The sequence below is a fragment of the Sander lucioperca genome, chromosome 5 (genome assembly GCF_008315115.2).
Source record: "Sander lucioperca isolate FBNREF2018 chromosome 5, SLUC_FBN_1.2, whole genome shotgun sequence".
Classification (NCBI taxonomy): Eukaryota; Metazoa; Chordata; class Actinopteri; order Perciformes; family Percidae; genus Sander; species Sander lucioperca.
The window spans coordinates 30,068,255-30,088,488 of record NC_050177.1 but is presented as its reverse complement, the minus strand read 5'-3'; the positions used below and the strand labels follow the sequence as shown (position 1 = coordinate 30,088,488).

The 20,234-nt window shown below is 40.7% G+C and overlaps 1 long non-coding RNA gene across 1 annotated transcript; it reads left to right on the top strand.

The window, feature by feature from the left end:
• Positions 1-1,020: 1,020 nt before the first annotated feature.
• On the top strand, positions 1,021-11,179 carry LOC118495159. Its single transcript, XR_004897484.1, has 3 exons — positions 1,021-1,108; positions 10,416-10,420; positions 11,167-11,179. It is a non-coding gene; the product is annotated as an uncharacterized LOC118495159 (long non-coding RNA).
• Positions 11,180-20,234: the final 9,055 nt, after the last annotated feature.

Here is a 20,234-nt window from a genome sequence, read left to right as displayed (position 1 = left end):
CCCAGAATGCTTAGAGAGTCAGGGGAAGGATGAGGATGAAGAGCAGAGGAGCAGCAGAGAGGCATTTCTGAAGATCACACTGCACTTCCTGAGGAGAATGAAACAGGACGAGCTGGCTGACCGTCTGCAGAGCAGTAAGAGGATTTCTCTAAAGATTTAACTTGCTGGACTAATGGGACGTTTACTAATGTCTCCAGAGATGGACCAAAATATGTTCCCGTTTTCTTTACAAAATTACTTAATGAGCTGTTTTGTTATGTATTCATTTAGGAAGTTCTGCTGGAGTTTGTAAACATAAACTCAAATCCAACCTAAACAAGAAGTTCCAGTGTGTGTTTGAGGGGATTGCTAAAGGAGGAAACCCAACCCTTCTGAATCAGATGTTCACAGAGATCTACATCATGGAGGGAGGGACTGCAGAGGTCAATGATGAACATGAGGTCAGACAGATTGAAATAGCATCCAGGAAACCAGTCAGACCAGAAACAACAATCAGAAGAGATGCCATCTTTAAAGCCCCACCTGGAAGAGATGAACCAATCAGAACAGTGATGACTAAGGGAGTGGCTGGCATCGGGAAAACAGTCTTAACACAGAAGTTCACTCTGGACTGGGCTGAAGGCAAAGCCAACCAGGACATCCAGTTCACATTTCCATTCACCTTCAGAGAGCTGAATGTGCTGAAAGAGAAAAAGTACAGCTTGGTGGAACTTGTTGATCACTTCTTCAGTGAAACCAAAGAAGCAGGAATCTGCAGGTTTGAAGAGTTCCCGGTTGTGTTCATCTTTGACGGTCTGGATGAGTGTCGACTTCTTCTGGACTTCCTCAACACTGAGATCCTGACTGATGTTACAGAGTCCACCACAGTGGGTGTGCTGCTGACAAACCTCATCAGGGGAAAACTGCTTCCCTCTGCTCGCCTCTGGATAACCACACGGCCTGCTGCAGCCAATCAGATCCCTCCTGAGTGTGTTGACATGGTGACAGAGGTCAGAGGGTTCACTGACCAACAGAAAATAGTTGATGAATGGTTGGAAGAGGGTAAGAAGTCAATCATTGGATGAAACAACATTTTAACAACACTCTGGAGTTAACTGTTACTGGAATAGTTTGGATCACATCAGCTGTTTGGATCACATCAGCTGTTGGATCACATCAGCTGTTTGGATCACATCAGCTGTTTGATCACATCAGCTGTTTGGACCACATCAGCTGTTTGGACCACATCAGCTGTTTGGATTATATCAGCTGTTTTGATAACGTCAGCTGTGTGTCAATGACACATCAATAATGAAGTTCGCGGACGTATAGTAGCAATTTTTTTTTTCAGTAGATATTTTAGTTATAACCACATTAAGTTAGCCAAGCAGTTTGGTGTTTATATGTGCGGTAGTTATTACGTTTTGGAAAATTCCACGATCTCTAACATTACAAAGCTAACATTAGCTTAAGATGACTGGATGACTAACGTTTAACAGGGAGGCACTACAAATGGTCTCTGTTGCTTTTCTTTATTTTGAGAGTGAATTGCCCCACAATATGAACACAGTTTGATTATAATTTTTATTTAGTTGGTAAACCTTGTTGTATAATCGCTTTATTACACGAGAGGGTTTGATTTAACGTCATTATCACTTCAGTTATGCTTAGCCGCTTCACTGTTGTGCCAATAATTAAGTGAAATCAAACCCTCTCGTGTAATATTGCTTAATTCAGTCACAATTAATTATCATGTATCCAACTTGTTTAGAGTAGAACAGCAGATATTTAAACATGCTCAGAAGGGATTTCATGTACTGTATCACCAAAAGTCCAGACTCAACATATAAACACAATCATTATGTGTCTTCTTATATGACATTTCTCTAAACTTTAAGCTTTATTCAACTTAAAACGCCCTTTTCATGTCAAGATTTAAAATTTAACAATTCGAAAATCTTTTAATGTTTCCAAAGCATTTTGTTCTTATGTATAATATGTCGTAAAGCACAAAGTATGAAATGTGGCTATGGCATTTTTTTTTTAAATCTTATGTGAATTTGAATACTGGATGTCTTTTGACTCCTCATTCAGTCACAATTAGTTATCATGTTTCCAAGTTGTTTAGAAAATGGATTTTATATTCTCTATCACCAAAAGTCCAGACTTAACATTTAAACACAATCGTTATCAGTCTTCTTCATTACCGTCCCTCCAACAAAGCTCTGTAAGTGTGATTTATTCATCATTAAATACTCTGCTATCTTTCAACAGGAGTTAAATATAAATAACTTGTGTCCTTCCTGTTGTCTCTCCAGACTGAGTGGCTGTAACCTGTCAGAGAGAAGCTGTGAAGCTCTGTCCTCAGTTCTCAGCTCCCAGTCCTCTATTCTGAGAGAGCTGGACCTGAGTAACAACGATCTGCAGGATTCAGGAGGGAAGCTGATCTCTGTTGGACTGAAGAGTCCACACTGCACACTGGAGACTCTCAGGTCAGATCAAGAACAATAATCTTTGAAAAAAACAATATTTTATTCTGATTTAGAATCACTTCATAAAGAATGAAATATGAACTGTGGCTGAGATCCACAATTACTTTATATTTTAATATAATGTGACTTTGATTAATGGACGTTTGTTTATTTCTGATTATACAAGATATAGATCCGACCAGACAATCTGATTTGTCAGCTAGACATTTAGAACGTACTCAAATTAGCATGACAGCACACCCTGTCATGCCAAAAATGACGTTAAATCAAACCCTCTCGTGTAATATTGCTTAATTTAGTCACAATCAATTATCATGTTTCCAACTTGATTAGAGTAGAGCAGCAGGTAGTTAAACATGCTGAGAAGGGATTTCATATACTGTATCACCACAAATTCCAGACTCAACATATAAACACAATCATTATGTGTCTTCTTCTATGACATTTCTCTAAACTTTAAGCTTTATTCAATTTAAACCGCCCTTCTCATGTCAGGATTTAAAATTTAGCAATTCGGAAATCTTTTAATGTTTCCAAAGCATTTTGTTTTTATTTATAATATGTCCTAAAGCACAAAGTAAGAAATGTGGCTATGGCACTTTTTTTTTTTTTTTTAAATCTTATGTGAATTTGAATACTGGATGTATTTTTACTCCTCATTCAGTCACAATTAGTTATCATGTTTCCAAGTTGTTTAGAAAATGGATTTTACATTCTCTATCACCAAAAGTCCAGACTTAACATTTAAACACAATCGTTATCTGTCTTCTTCATTACTGTCATTCCAAGAAAGCTCTGTAATTGTGATTTATTCATCATTAAATACTCTGCTATCTTTCAACAGGAGTTAAATATAAATAACTTGTGTCCTTCTTGTTGTCTCTCCAGACTGAGTAACTGTAACCTGTCAGAGAGAAGCTGTGAAGCTCTGTCCTCAGTTCTCAGCTCCCAGTCCTCTAGTCTGAGAGAGCTGGACCTGAGTAACAACAATCTGCAGGATTCAGGAGGGAAGCTGATCTCTGATGGACTGAAGAGTCCACAATGCACACTGGAGACTCTCAGGTCAGACTTCATTAACCCATTCAACTGATGACCATTTAAAATCTGACTAACTTTAGTTGATAAAACAGGTGCTTTGTGTCCGCTGATACGATAAACTTGGGCTGTAGTTATTAATTATATAATTATTAATTTCTATTTGGTTTGGATTTTTCATTGTTTACGTTTGTTGTTAAATAATTAAATAGAACAGATGATTTTAAAGATGTATTCTAAATCTGAACCAAAATGTACCTGGACAATAAACAAACATAAAACGAACACATGGCTCCACGTGTTGACAGAGGGTTCCTGTGTGTTGTTCTGTGTGTTTGCAGTCTGTCAGGCTGTCTGATCTCAGAGGAAGGATGTACTTCTCTAGTCTCAGCTCTGAGCTCCAACCCCTCCCATCTGAGAGAGCTGGACCTGAGCTACAATCATCCAGGAGACTCAGGAGTGAAGCTACTGTCAGCGGGACTGAAGGATCCTCTCTGGAGACTGGACACTCTCAGGTACAAACACTGATGAACAAAAAAGGAGATATTTGTGTAGGAAGTTTTAAAGGAGTACATCTTCAGGAACTAAAATGATGACTTACTGTTGTTAATAATTGATGTAGTTTCGACACGTCTGCATGTTAAAGGAACTGTCCGTGGTTCAGTTTCAACTCGACAGACAGGTCCAATCAATGTGATTTCTACGCTGTGAGAAGAGTGTGTGGATGAAGCATTACTCTTTCGGCAGACTAGTTAGCTAGAGGTTTAAAATGTCAGTTGCCTGTGCTGCATGTCTCATGTGATCGATCAGAGACGTACACTGACGTCCGGACCAATTATTTCTCTAAGTTCCTCTTGTACTGGGAGAGTACCGGCTCTAAGTTCAAAAAGTCCCTCAAAACGCTCTTTCCTAGTCCCTGCGGTGCAAACACAATATATATGTGTGTGTGAGAGTGATGTAATGTTCATGTTTCCCTGCAGAGAAAGGTCCACTGTTGCACCAAATGCTTGCTCTTGTGGGAATTGTTGGGTCTCTGTAAATGATAGTGTGACCGTGGCGCCGGCAGCCGTAATCCTGTACGCACTGTGCGTACATTGTTTTCTATGAGACACTCATCTAATGATAACAATGTGTAAATTTGCACATAGTCTGTTCTGCTGTCTGCTATTTTCATGTTATTTCACCCACAAGCAATCCCCTATTAATGAGAATATTCATTGTTATGACTCGATCTGTAGGTCAGAGGTGGGCCGTCAGGGCCAGCAAGGCTTTCTCTGCTGGCCAAGAGATTGTCAGAATCAGAAAATTATATTTTTATAATTGAAGGCCTAAAATAAAGAAAATATGTATTTTCAATATTGTTTACACTGCAAGTTCATTTACATTTTTAATTTTTTTAGTGAAAGTTTTTTACTAGCTATTACTGCTTGCTTTAGGTGTTAAAGATTTGAGCAGTGTCAGTGGCCGATGTGACTTTCTCTGTGCATGGTGACATGTGTGTTAAGCCCGCACTGTTTGACTGGAATTTGTGGCGAGGCCAGTTGATCTCTGATTGTGTTATATGTGTTTTTGATTTCTTTGTGGTCACCGTATGAGTAAATATGACCCAGACACGTAACTATCGGTAAACAGGGTATGCGGTGCTTAAGGGCCCGGACCAATCAGGGGCCCACGTGACTAGAAGATATTGATTGACAGCCGGGGACCCCTATCACATTTTCATTATTCGCGACAATCCCAGCAGTCCCACGTGCACTCTGACAGCCAGTGACCAAGCGGGAGTGAGAACAGGTCAAATTAATTTCCTTGTTTTTGATATGAAACGAGACCGTGGACGAGACACCTGTGTGACTCGAACATCTCACATTTACCAACAAAACGTACAGCAAAAGACCCTCCAAAACATTTCAGACCGTCCTGCCAACCTGTATACATTTTAACATCAATGTACGCTGTAACGATTTTTCACTATAAAGTCGCTGAAAGCTGCTGCTGTTTCAATCCTGTCAGCTCTTTGCAGCGGGCAGGGCTGCTTCGTTCCCCCTGCGACTGACGTGCGCGCACACACACACACACACACACACACACACACACACAAACACGCACAATCAAACACTGTGGATGCAGGAAAAACCACGTATGAGACGTACAGGATGACCTAAATTGAGCACAGCCACCCTTGTTATTGTAAGTGCAATGATAGGTTAAAGTCCAATAAGTACTTTATCAAACCGTATGAATGTGTTTCCCAGGCCAGGTTAGGAAATTAACTAACAATATAAAGATCAACAAGCCACTGACAGTGACAGATATGTTCATATTTGATTAATTCAATAAATTATAATTTTTTGTCTTAAATTCACCAGCCATTTTCATATTATACCAACATTTGTCAGCATCCTGAGCCTTTTTGGTAAGGTTCCTAGGAAATCTCAGCCCAGAGTAATTAATTAATAGTTATAATTATTATTCTCCCCAAAACAAGTTTCCTTTTTATTTTTAAAGAACTATACAAAAAAAATCATCTTTCATTGTCTCTCGCAACTTCATTGTAACAAACAAACAAAAGCCATCAAAACTTTTATCGCAATTTTTTTTTTTGAAGTCATCACGTGCTGTAGTAGGGGGGCCCACCTTGATAATCCTGCTTAAGGGCCCGGTGTTGGCTCATTACGCCACTGATATGATCAGTTGTTGGGGGTTTCTTTTGGTTTCTTTGGTCATTGCATTCATTTTGACTATATGTGATGCAGCATCCTGTCATACTGTGTGAAAGTGATGCTTCAGTCAGCGTGTGTTCATGTCTCTGCTGTAGTGTATTAGGTGTCTCTAGGTGTTGAGCCTTGTGGTAAATCACGTTATTCCACACGGTAATGTCCTAGTGTCATGGTGAGGTTATTCAAAGGTGATTTATCTGCTGTAGGATAGTACTGAAGGCCCAGGTGTAAAATACACGTCCTGCCACTGCTGTAGATAAACTGCTGGTTGCTATGGACGCTGCTATCACTGAACCCACGGATCTAGCATGTTGTTGGTATCATATGTGTTTACATGGACATGAATATTCCAGTTATGAGGATTATCCTGTTTTTGATCATATTCAGGATGTGATGTTTAGGCTACATGGCACACAGAGAAATCAGGTTATTCACATCTCCGTACATGCTCACCATCAGCTCTCTCTCTCTCTCTCTCTCTCTCTCTCTCTTTATTTTGTGTCTCGCCAAATAGTTTTTATGTTGCAAGCACAAATTAGTGTCATACTGTCTCTTTCGGCTACGTCTCATATGTCTCTGTCTCCGTCTCTCTTTTCTCTCTCTGTCCCTCCCTCCCTCTCTCTCTCCCTCCCCCCTCTCTCTCCCTCCTCTCTCTACCTCCCTCTCTCCCTCTCTCTCTTTCTCTCTTTCTCTCTCTCTCTCTCCCCCCTCTCTCTCCCTCTCTCTCCTCCCTCTCTCTCTCTCCCTCCCTCTCTCCCTCTCTCTCTCTCTCCCTCCCTCTCTCCCTCTCTCTCTCTCTCTCTCTCTCTCTCTCTCTCTCTCTCTCTCTCTCTCTCTATCTCTCTCCCCAAATAGTTTTTATATTGCAAGCACGAATTAGTGTCATACTGTCTGTTTCAGCTACGTCTTATATGTCTCTGTCTCTCTCTCTCTTCAAAGGAAAAAGTTCCCAGACTCCCTTTAACGTCCAGCTGTTTGTCCAGTTGTTAAGTCAGGGCCATGTCATAAACTTTTTAAACATCTAATTCATGAATTCATAATTGTCCAAACGTAATAGGCACACACTGTTATTTCTACTCTATAACATATCTCATTTATGTCTCTCTGTAGGGCTTTTATTTTCATGCGGCTTTGGTTGAATACCACAGCATTCATATAGCAGCCTATAGATGAGTTGATCAGGAACTATAGACGGACATCTCCATCCTATAAAACATATATATACACATATAATAGATATATAAATAGCTTTAGAGGAGGATGTTTGTTGTTCATACTATGAAATAAAATCCTGACTTAGACCTCCTCTATCTGGAAAATGTCCTGAGATAACTTCTGTTATGATTGGACACTTTAAAGGAAATTAAATAAAATATTAAATAAATATTAAATATTTTAATTGATTGACAGTCCAAATATGAATATAAAATGAGGAAATTCCAACTCTACATTTGATCAGAATGAAGCTGTGTGTGTGAGAGTGATGTAATGCCCCTCCTCCTTTCAGGGTGGAGCCTGCTGGAGTCAGATGGTTGACACCATGGAGATGTAAGTGTGTTTTTACATTTCATTCATCAAACTGTGACATCACTCATTCAACCCTCTGATGTCATCATCTACGTGCTGATTGGGTAATAACTGCAGCTGTGTTGTGTCTCCTTCTCTCCGTCAGATTCCTGTGAACTCACACTGGACACAAACACAGTGAACAGAAAACTCAAACTGTCTGACAACAACAGGAAGGTGACATTAGTGGAGGAGTATCAGTCATATCCTGATCATCCAGAGAGGTTTGACTGCTGGTATTATCAGCTGCTGTGTAGAGATGGTCTGACTGGTCGCTGTTACTGGGAGGTTGAGAGGAGAGGAGAGGTTGATATATCAGTGAGTTACAGAGGAATCAGGAGGAGAGGAGACAGTGATGAATGTTGGTTTGGATATAATTATCAGTCCTGGAGTCTGAGATGCTCTGATGGTCGTTACTCTGTCAGGCACAATAAGAGAGAAACATCCATCTCCTCCTCCTCTGTCTCTAACAGAGTAGCAGTGTATGTGGACTGTCCTGCTGGCTCTCTGTCCTTCTACTCAGTCTCCTCTGACTCACTGATCCTCCTCCACACCTTCAACACCACATTCACTCAGCCTCTTTATCCTGGGTTTGGGGTCTGGAGACCTGGTGCCTCTGTGTCTTTGTGTCCTGTGTAGGATGGAGAGTCTCCTCCTGTTTCTCACCAGTTGAGTTAGTACAGGATCACACTTACAGAAATATTTCATGTTATTGTTATAAACTAATGAATGAACTTTGCATAAAATAATTCAGAATGATTGAACAGATTCCTCGCTTCGCGCTACTCTAGTAGCGCGAAGCGAACAACAAAAGCTGACAGTTTTGTCTAGGCAGACGAGGAGGTGGAGTTATTGCTCCAAACAATGCACACAGCACACACATACACACACACACACACACACACACACACACACACACACATATACACACGGCACACACATACATACACACACACACACACACACACACACACATACACACACACACAAACACACACACACCCACACACACACACACAGAGACACACACACACACACAGACTGTTTTACATTCATGCTTTAATTCCAGGATGATGTACTCTGTACAAAGTATTCTTTAAACTGTCGATTTCATTATTACTTATTAGTTTCATGTCGAACACTTCGGCTTTGACCCATTTTCAAAAAGTTTCTATATCAGAAATTTGGGGTTTCTTTCAACCAAATTGTCAAAGAAAGTAACAATGATGGTTCCATACAACGCTCTTCACAAGTCAAATAAATGATCAGTTCACTACTTTCATTGAATTTGGGTGTTTTAATAGATGTTTATAGCATTTAAAAAAAAAATTGACAAAAGAAAAGTGTCAAAAATGTTTAAAAAAAGCTTCCAAAAGGCGGGAAAAAAATGTCTTTGCGTCGACTTTGTACGTAATATCGGCACGCAAAAAGTTTGCTTTGCATTTGGTTTGAGAACCCAGAAACAGAAATCCATGACTACGTATAAACACGGAGAATAATTCAGTAAAGTGTGAATATGATTCGTCCTCTGAAGTCTCCGGCTTCACCCTAACCCAACAAACATCAAAAATCAACATAGAATAATGAATTTCCTGATCTTTACCCAAAATACAGAATATCATTTAAGTGATTCAGAAACAAACACATGCGATGGCGTCTCCCTCCACGGACGCCGACTCCGACCCTCACGGATCAGAACCCAACGGCCGGTATCTGGAGACAAACTAACAAACAAAAGACAACATTATGCAGATTAATTTACGGCAACTTTCAAGTCAATTTATTTCATAACCCGAAAAACACAAATCCCAAATGTGCTTCGAGGAGCTTTACACTCTGTACAACATCCTCTCAACATGTCTTTACCAGGGTAGAAATGTAACTAAGTACATTTACTCCAGTACTGTACTTAAGTCTCAATGTTGAGGTACTTGTACATACTGAGTACATACTACTCTCTACTAATGTCTCTCTACATACTACTCTCTACTGATGTCTCTCTACATACTACTCTCTACTGCTGTCTCTCTACATACTAATCTCTACTGCTGTCTCTCTACATACTATATACTACTCTCTACTAGGGGTGGAACGGTACACAGAAGTCACGGTTCGGTTCATACCTCGGTTCAGACATCACGGTTCGGTTCGGTACAATGGAGGGAAAAGCAAAACAAAAACGCAGAAGGCAATTTTTTTAATTGTGCTCAGGCTGTCCACTGAGCTAGCTGTAACAGCTTGAAGTGTATAAAGTAAGATGTAAACGGTAAACAATAAGTACCCTGCATCATCTCCAGACTCCATCTGTAACTTGTAAACAAAATAAGACAATCAGCTAGTAGTGTGATCAGGGAGACAAGCGCTGCTCTCATATGTGAATGCACAGAGCAGGGATGTTAAAAGAGCAGCTTCGGTTACACAGAGCAGTTGACGAGTTTTGATGTTAGCTTCACACGCTAACGGCGAAGCTAACAGCTAACGGCGGAGCTAATAGTGGAGCTAAGAGCTAACGGCTGAGCTAACAGCTAATACCGGAGCAAACAGCGAAGCAAACGGGCCTGGAGGCCATTTGTGGTCGAGGCGAGAAGGGATACAGCTACGTCCGTGTTTGGTTGTATATGGAAAGAACTAGTTTGCTTTGTGTGGATTCACTGGACTCGACATGTAGGCGGAGCTCGGGAGCTTCAGCGCTAACGGCAGGGCTACAGATTAGGTGTCCCTAAAGAACCGCATGTCTAACAGTAGTTCCGCATTACATTGATTAATTTGCACGCAAGTTTTATTTATTTTTATACCGTGTAAATTCATGTACCGAACCGAGACGCCCGTACCGTTTCAGTTCGATACGAATACATGTACCGTTCCACCCCTACTCTCTACCATTGTCTCTCTACATACTACTCTCTACTGTTGTCTCTCTACATACTACTCTCTACTGTTGTCTCTCTACATACTACTCTCTACCGCTGTCTCTCTACATACTACTCTATACTGTTGTCTCTCTACATACTACTCTCTACTGTTGTCTCTCTACATACTACTCTATACTGTTGTCTCTCTACATACTACTCTCTACTGTTGTCTCTCTACATACTACTCTCTACTGTTGTCTCTCTACATACTACTCTGTTTGGATCGTTTCCTGTTTCTAAAACATGAGGATTTTTACCCGTTGGAAGATTCACGTCTGCAGTATTGCACGATGAGGACGACAAAGGCGACAATAACCAAAAAGCCCACCAGCAACACGATGATCCCGAACAGAATATTGAAGGCTGAGTTGCCTGAAGAAGAGGAGAGAAAGATGAAGATCAGGAGGTTTGATTTCACACGATATCACTCTCACAGGTGTGTTGTTAGTGTACAGGGGAGACCAGCAGGTCAAAAGTTGCAACACATTCTCACTCCCATTGGGTAAAATATGGACACAGACTCACACACACACACACACACACACACACACAAACTCACACACAAACACATTCACAGACACACACACAACACACAGACAGACACACACACATATAGACACACACACAGACACCACAGACACACACACACACAGACACCACACACAGACACACACACACACACACACACACACACACTAAGGCCTGGATACCCGACCCGAGCCCGACGGGTCCCAACGGTACCCGACGGGCCGGGCCGGGTTCAGACAGATATTTAGAAATTATGGTCGGGTTCGGGCCAGGCTCGGTCACATCAGCGCGATAAGGCATTTGTTGTAAAATGGTGCTGCAGCTCCTTTAAGAGAGCTCAGTGTGTGTGTAAAGTGGGCAGAAGAGAGATAGAGAAAAGAGGAAGCAGACGTGTAGATGTGACCGGAGCAGAGTTGGTGGAATAAGTTTAAGTTTTGTACACAGTGTGTGCAGTGTCCGAGATAAACCCCAGACTGAAAACCAAGTTCATTCATCTGCTCACCAGAAACAGGATTTTAACCCCAACGTTATATGACGTTGGCCCTGGAGGTAACCAGTCTCCCCTGGTTTTCTGATCACGGTTGGAATCGAAGCGATCAGGAAAGGTTAACACATTGAACATTTTAAATTAAACAGCTTATTAACGTGAGCTTGTTCCCCCGTGTGCGCTGATGACCTCATCTGTTGACATTTCCGAATGCCTTCCGGTTGCTTAATAAAAGTGGGCTTTCCACACAAACAAACGTACATGTGTCATTAGTATGAGAAAAAAAAACAACGAGATTTTAACTGTGTCGGGCTCGGGCCGGGCTCGGACATAAATATCATAATGCCTGACGGGCTCAGGCCGGGTTCGGTCACGGCTCTGTCGGGCTCAGGCCGAGTTTGGACGGAAAAATTCGTCCCGATCCAGGCTCTAACACACACACACACACACACACACAGGTTCGATACACAGAGACATCGTAGCTTCAGCAAGACGTCATCCATGAGACTTTGAAGTGTGAAGTCTTTCTAATGACGTATTTTCAGTCTTATACTTCAACAGTTCAACAATAAACTGAGACTTTCTTGACTTGTGAAATTATCTCTTAAACTGATGAACATCATATGTGTAATTCATGGCTCAATTCAAACGGAAAACGACGACGTGTTCGTCCTGATTCTGACTTCATGTTTCATATCTGTAGATGCAGCAGAAGAATGGTCGTACACGTACACGGTGAAGTACACGGTGAAGTACACGGAGAAGTACACGGAGAAGTACACGGTGAAGTACACGGTGAAGTACACGGTGATACTGCAAAAGAGGGGGTCTGGGTTTTAGCGACGTCGATCTGGAAACTTTCTGGGAGTGTGTGTTTGTGTGTGTGTGTGTGTGTGTGTGTGTGTGTGTGTGTGTGTGTGTGTGTGTGTGTGTGTGTGTGTGTGTGTGTGTGTGTGTGTGTGTGTGTGTGTGTGTCTGACAGCATCACTATGTAATTTAAGGCACGTTCAATCTCTAAACGGTGTGCGTTACGGCCATTTTTCAGGTGTAAAGTATCACAGAATATTCCTTTAGACGCGATGATGTCACTCCACGTTACTGTCACTTCCTATCAGACGTGATTAAGCTCCGCCTCCACCGTAAATCTGTGTCATGTTTTCTTTGCCGCTGCATTATTAGTTTTAAATGGTCACGTGATTTAATCTATTGATTTGTGTACACGGACACGTTTATCTAGTTTTTTTCGTGGTGGTCAGCACGATTTTTAAACTAATGTATTTCAACGGGAAGCACCTTTTCGTGATCACAGCATGACTACGATAGCGAGTAGTATGATATGCCGAAAATCTGCACAGGGAGGTTGGTTGGGTTGGTGGATGGGTCAAACACAGGACTTTCACCCCGGAGACCGGGGATCGTGGCCCACATGTGATGTGTCCTTTCCCTGTTGTTCTTTTCCTAAACCCAACCTCCGTATAGATGCTTCCCATTACGTGCTGACCACCATGAAAAAAAAAAAAAAAACAGTTCTTAGCAACACCATCCGGCGGCCTGGTGTGCGGCCGCTGGTCAAACTGAGCTCTTTGTCCTCGTCACATTTGGAGGTCTATCGGTAACGTTAAGAGACAGTGTTTGAGTCTAATGATGTAAAGCCAAACAAGAAAAGGGAAAGGTGGCACTGAGAAGGTCAGACAATAATTAATTAATTAAAATAATATATGTGTATATATAATAAAAACGATTGAAATAAAAATATATAGTATTACCAAATAAATACATAAAATGTATTAAAATGTATTTTATGAAGTGGGGTGAGTCTGTAAGATAAATACAGAAATTAAACTAGTAAACATGTTTTAATGTGTGAATATGTTTGGTGGAGCTCTGCTTGTAGTTCCTGCTGATGTCACCAGAGGGCGCCATGATGTCATCACCAGCTCAGAGATGAAGACAAACTGGGGATTTGGGGTTAGTTTGATTGTTCTTTATTTTGGTATTTCTCTCTAAAATAACAAATGACAACATTACCAATAATCAGTAACATTATACATCATCATGTCGTTGTTTGTTAACAGGGTTAGGGTTACAACTCAACCTGAACCGAAACTGAACTTGTGTTGATGTTTCAACCTGACAGACAACGGACTCAGACACGCCTACAAAAAACTTTTGAAGGATACAACGGTGTACAAATACTTGTACTGTTGAGGATACTGTGATAGCTAATCATAATCTGTAAAAATGGATTTTGCTCCAGTTGTGTGTGTGTGTGTGTGTGTGTGTGTGTGTGTGTGTGTGTGTGTGTGTGTGTACCTGCTCCTTCCTTAAACTTCCGTATGGTTTTATTTCAAAATTCTGCACTTTGTTAAAAGAACATGTTAAATCACTGTTCATTGTTGTTTAACCAAACTTTAATGTTTTAATGTCTTTCCTATTAACCCACATCCAAATAACAATATCAACAATATTTATTTCAGGGAAGGCATAAACCAACCATAGGGGTCCACTCTGTAATACTGGTCACTTCTCTTCTACACTACATCTGGAGTGAAGCTATATTGTCATTTAGTTACTCAGATGCTCAGTACTAGTACCTAGCAGTGGTAGTAGTAGTAGATTAGTAGTGGATTGGTGTTTGCTATTGCTATTATGAGGTATCACCATATCTGTTCTCTTTAGATTAGATTATATGATATCAAGGGGAATGGCTGTACTTACAAATCCTGGGTGTTGTGACACTGTTTTTGCTTTTAGATCAACAAATAATAACCCCAAATAATTGTCTTGATACTGTCATGAATAAGATTTTTTATAGTCTTCCTGTACGCAGTGTACCGGTACTGCCTAGGGATAAGTATGTTGGAAACTTCATTTTATTCCTGTTTTTCATGTTTATTGTCTATGCAACACATCTCTAGTCGCCCATAACTGTTTAAGTTGGTTCATAGGACTCAGTGTAAAAATAACATAAGTAAACATAAACAATTAACATACTCATGCGTGCTGGCTTGAAGGGGACCATGATCCTGCCTGAAATGTGTGTATGCTATCTTCAGCACAAACGGATTCAGGCAGCATGCCCCAAATCCTGGATGCTGAGTGAGGCACCAGTAGCGGAGATAGCGTGGGTGCTCGGTTGCGGCCGCCTCAGGGTCCCGTGCGAATTAGGGGACTCTCAAAAGCCGCCCAACTTGCGTAAATTGACGAGAACAGGGCCCATCGTAAAGTGACATGTAGCAGATTAATAGCTGAAGGAAGATAATTACTGAATATGATCTCACGTTGACATAATCCAGCTCTTCTTCTCTTCGGTACAGTCACTTAACTCATGGTTACAATGATAAACCAGCACAACAATGACAATTACCAGGCAACTAAATACTACATTATAAGCAGACACGTTAAATAAACGGAAACCATGAAGTTACATTTGTATTTCGAACAAACGTCAAACTTCTCAGCAAATTTTAACAAAACTCTATTTACCGCCTTGCATCATGGGAATTGACCAGCCAATGAGCCACGCTGTCTTTGTTTGACAGTATAACCTTCAAATGCATAATGCAACTCCTTCTATCTGCTTCCTTCTCAAATAGCTTTTTCATTTTTTCCAAAAATTAGTCAATATTTATCCAGGGAGTACAGTTACTCAGTGGCAGCACTATATATATATATATATATATATATATATATATATATATATACACAGAGGCAAATGCGGTGTCCATGTATATGGCAGCGTAGTAGCGCCATGCCAAGTCCCCCCTTAGTTACTGTTGCTAAGTCCGGCCTTGTTGTACTTAGTTACTGTTGCTAAGGCCGAGCTTCTCCTACTTAGCAACAGTAACTAAGGGTGGCGTGAGGTGCAAATTTATAATGTTAACGTTATGTACATTCCTGATTGCACTTAAGAGAATAGTTACGAAAATGGAGAGAAAATATCAATCGGGCAAATTAAAAAGAAAAGAGCGAGATAGTAGAAGTGTGGTAGCATCATGTGCTCCTCTGACATCGTACTTCTCATCATCATCATCATCCATGACTCAACACTGTCAAAATGATAATAATACCGTTAACATTACTCAGTCATCGATGTTTAATGTTACTGCTAGTGCTAGCCCTACTAGCCTGGCACCGGCTAACGATGAGGCTAACAGCAGTCAAGCCCAGAAAAGCTCACGACTGCCACCGGCAGTTTGAAGTAGAGGATACCTCGTCGGTCGCGGATGCCTCTGGTTCCAGCAGCAGCGCCAGCATGGGTCCTTCAGAGGCGCACCGCCTAGCCAGTGTCCTGTCTGAAGCCTTCTGAGGTTTAAAATACTGCAGGAGGAGCAGGACAACATGCAACTGGAAATAACCTTCAGAAAGAATCACTGGATGTCAACACTGCTGTGATCTTATTGACAGAACTGTGGCTCAGATCAGAGAGTTACGCACAGAGGAGGCCTCTGACAGCATGGAGAACACAGCAAGAAATAAGGCCAGAGAAAGAGACTCAGACACCGAGTTAACAGAGCAGAGGGTTCACAAGAGGGGGGAGTGTAGCATTCCACAACGTAAAACCAAATTTGGGAGTTCCTCCTTCTCATCTGTGGCCATGAGGCAGTGGAATGCCCTTCCCACGGAACTTATCTTATGTACAAATTCTCACACTTTCTCATGCCTAACAAAGAGTTTGTTGTTGAGTAAGCAAGTTTGCACACATCTATAAGATATTGTATTTATGTCTGTGTGTGAGAGTGAGTGGGCTGATGGCGCCCCTGTTTTCCAGTTTTTTTGCTAAACTGCTTGTTTTTAATTACTATGGACATCATGTTATCTATAATCCTGTGCAATTTCTATTTAAAATTGTTATTTTTTAAATTTGTTATACCTGCCCAGGGTAAGGTGACCAGATTTCTGAGTCAAAATCCGGGGACGTTTTCAGCTCATAAGTGTAAATACTCCCAAACAGGTCATGTTTTTATCTTTGTAAAACTTAAAACGGGGACACTGCCCCAGGGCCCCCCTAGGGGGATCCATGGGCATGTTCCCCTGTAAGAACATTTAGTCTATTTTAACGTTTAAATGCATCAATCTGGTGCACTTTGAAAAGAAATTCAGAGGTTAGACTTGATTATTCATATCTATGGATGGAAATACTTGTGCTGTAGCCTGAACTATTTTGCACTTCAGAATTCTAACCATGCACACACAGGTGGAATAGTTTTTTCTTCATATTTTTGCATTAATGTCACTAGGAAGCATACCAGTAGAAATATATATTCATATTTGTAAGTGGGATGTATATAAGTAAGTGGGATTGTCTGGAATCTGGCAATATAATAACCATTATGGTGGGATACACTGGCTAAGCAATTTACAAAAATGTCTGTGCTGATATAAATAAATAAAAAATTTACATGAGAATACATTATAATTTTGGCCCAAAGTTGGAGACCATGTAGAAATTTTGTTGCAATTTCAAAACCGGATTCCCCGGGAACCGCTTGTTGTACTGATGCATGTGTTGAGTGAAGAGTTTGTGAGATATTTCAGAGAGTAATGGGTGTGCAGAGATGTATGCAGAATGCAAATATGATAACATTTCATGTAAGTTCAATGTTAATTTTGTCGCAAACCATTTGTCATTGGAAAGCTTAGATTCTGGTTGAGGTGGTTGTGCCAGAATCACACCTTTGGCTGAGTCTCTATCTGTTAGAGGGAGAGCAGGAGACGGTTGTGAAGCAGTTGGTAATTTCATGGCGCAGATTAACACTGATGCATGCACTATATCCATGTCCCATTCTCATTAGGGGCTGAGCCCCCCTAAAGGTCTGATCCTAGAATCGCCCCTGCTGCTACTTCATACTTTTACTCCACTATACACCTCAAAACTATTGAGGAAGTATTTTCCTTTGACATTGGTCCAGTATTAAATCGCTGCAGTCGGAAACGGCGAAACAAGCTACAATGTAAGTTAATAGGACAATTGTCTCGTTTTGCCGCTGACAGACTCAAAATAATATTTTAAGTGTCCGACAACATTATGGAAAGGATTTCTAAGGAGGTCGACCTTTCTGTTAAAGAGTAAGATCCTTTTTTAAACATAAAAAGTTCGCGAAATTGCGTTCACTAAACCCACCAGACAGTCATTTTAGCATCGTAAAATATGGGCACATGTACGTTCAGGGTGCGCGTTTGGTCAATGTTTTCTTTCTGTTATTCCAATTTCGGGTCTGTCAGTCCCAGTGAAAACCGGGTACATTTCCGGGGACAGGTCACTGAAACCGGGGACTGTCCCCGGAAACCGGGGACGTCTGATCACCCTAGCCCAGGGACTACAGGTGGAAATTAGCAATTGCTGCTATAACCTGGCCCATATACATATTCCCTTGTTTAACAACTTTAATGTTTATTTGTTCATTTCCCTGTTTCAAATCAGTTTCCATTCCAAGAGAAGAAGGCATGTTGACGAGGACGCAGAGGACGACCAGATCGAGGACAGCAGTCGCTGCTTTAAAGCTGATATTTATTTTTACATTCTTGATGTTTTTGTGAGGAAGTTTGAAAGTCGATTCTCAGACTTCAAAAAAATGGCCAAACTGTTCACAGTCCTCTGCCCAAAGCGGTTTGAGCACCCTGATGCTGAGGAGAAAATGCTTGAGCTGGCCCGTTTCTACTCAGAAGACATGCCCAAGCCAGAAGACGCAGTGGAGGAGTTTTGCTCTTTTCGTGCATTGTATTCAGAGTTAAACATGGATCTCACCACCGACGCCGTCCTGCCATTCCTCATTGCCAACGACATGGATAGAGCCGACCCACACCTGACCATTCTCCTCAGGATTTATAAAACCCTTCCCATCAGCAGCGCCAGCGCCGAACGAAGTTTCAGCCGTCTGCTGCTCATTAACTCTTCCGGGTCGCCGATCACGCCGGCGTGATCAAGTCACATGACCAGTTTAAGACGTCGAAGCATAAAAACAAAGTCACGTTGAGCGCTGCAGACAACTTCTGTCGAAAGTGCTGGCTTGAAACTCCATTCTAGTTTTTGTTTTATGTTGATAGACCAAGTTAAAATGGAGATATGATCATTTAAACTTTATATAAAAAAAATATTGAAAATATTGACGCGTTCATAAAAGAACGCAAGATGGGATGCGGTAGGCGTTGCATTTATTCTAATAACTTTGTCGGTTTTTGTCATAAACGAAAACGGCAAAAAATGTCTGAATCTGCTGACTCTGCTCTTCAGGCTGCACATTTTAGGGAGGGGAGGAGGAGCTAACTGAGCAAAGAAGCGAAATTGAAAGGCGGGAGATTGACGGAGTAGACAAAGAGAGACATATTAGAGAGAGAGAGAGATATTATTGTTAGCTTTTGGAAGAGTTTGAGTAGATTTTGAGAGTAGTTTAGGAGTAGTGTAGATAGTTTAGGAGTAGCTAGATTTAGAGTTTTTTGTGAAAATGAAGCGAATGTTTTCGGTTGAACAAGCCCTCGACTTGTTCTATCGACTGGACGACCAGGACGCTGTTTACAGTTCATCGTCGGAATTAGAAAGTGGCGATGATGAGATTGACGACTCGGCTTTTGTGGTTCACAACAAGAGGTGAGACAGCTAGCTATAATATATTTATATATGTGTGTGTGTGTGTGTGTGTGTGTGTGTGTGTGTCTCTATGTCTCTGTGTGTGTGTGTGTGTGTGTCTCTGTGTGTGTGTGTGTGTGTGTGTGTGTGTGTGTATATATAGGTGTCTGTGTCTCTGTGTGTGTATATATGTGTCTGTCTGTCTGTGTCTCTATGTGTGTGTGTGTGTATATATATATATATATATATATATATATATATATATATATATATATATATATATATATATATATATGTATATATATATATATATATATATATATATATATGTATATATATGTATATGTGTGTGTCTGTGTGTGTATATTTGTGTGTGTGGTTGTGTGAACAACAATTTCCTTGCCAACGACTGCTTCACTGTAATTGTTGTGCATATGTGCCAATGAGCATCTTTAACTTTTGATGTACAATTTGTCTTGACATGTACAGAGATGATGAGCAGCCTGGGCCATCTACAACCCCGACAACAAGCAGACAGAGGCCTACAAAAAAGTCTATTGCCACGCCTGCTTTTTGCTGTATATAGATTGATTTTATCTCAATTTTACCTTTTTATATATTGTATTTGCACTATTTGGGAACCCTCATACTCTGGGAATGCAAGGCCTTTAATGTAGGTCTCTGTATAATTGTGTGCATAAACTGTTTTAAAGAGTGGCAAAGCTAAAAAGAAAAAAAAGCCTACCCGCTTTTTTTTTTGTAAATCATATTTTTTTTGTATATATCTTGATTATATCTTAATTTTACCTGTATATGTTGATATTTACAACTTGTGTTTACATTACAAACTTAAAAAAATGCTTGGTTGAGCATGTTTGTGTTTTTTATATTAAAAAAGCTATTATTTTTCAAATCGGATTTTGTGTTTTTTGTGTGTTTTTGGGTCCAGTA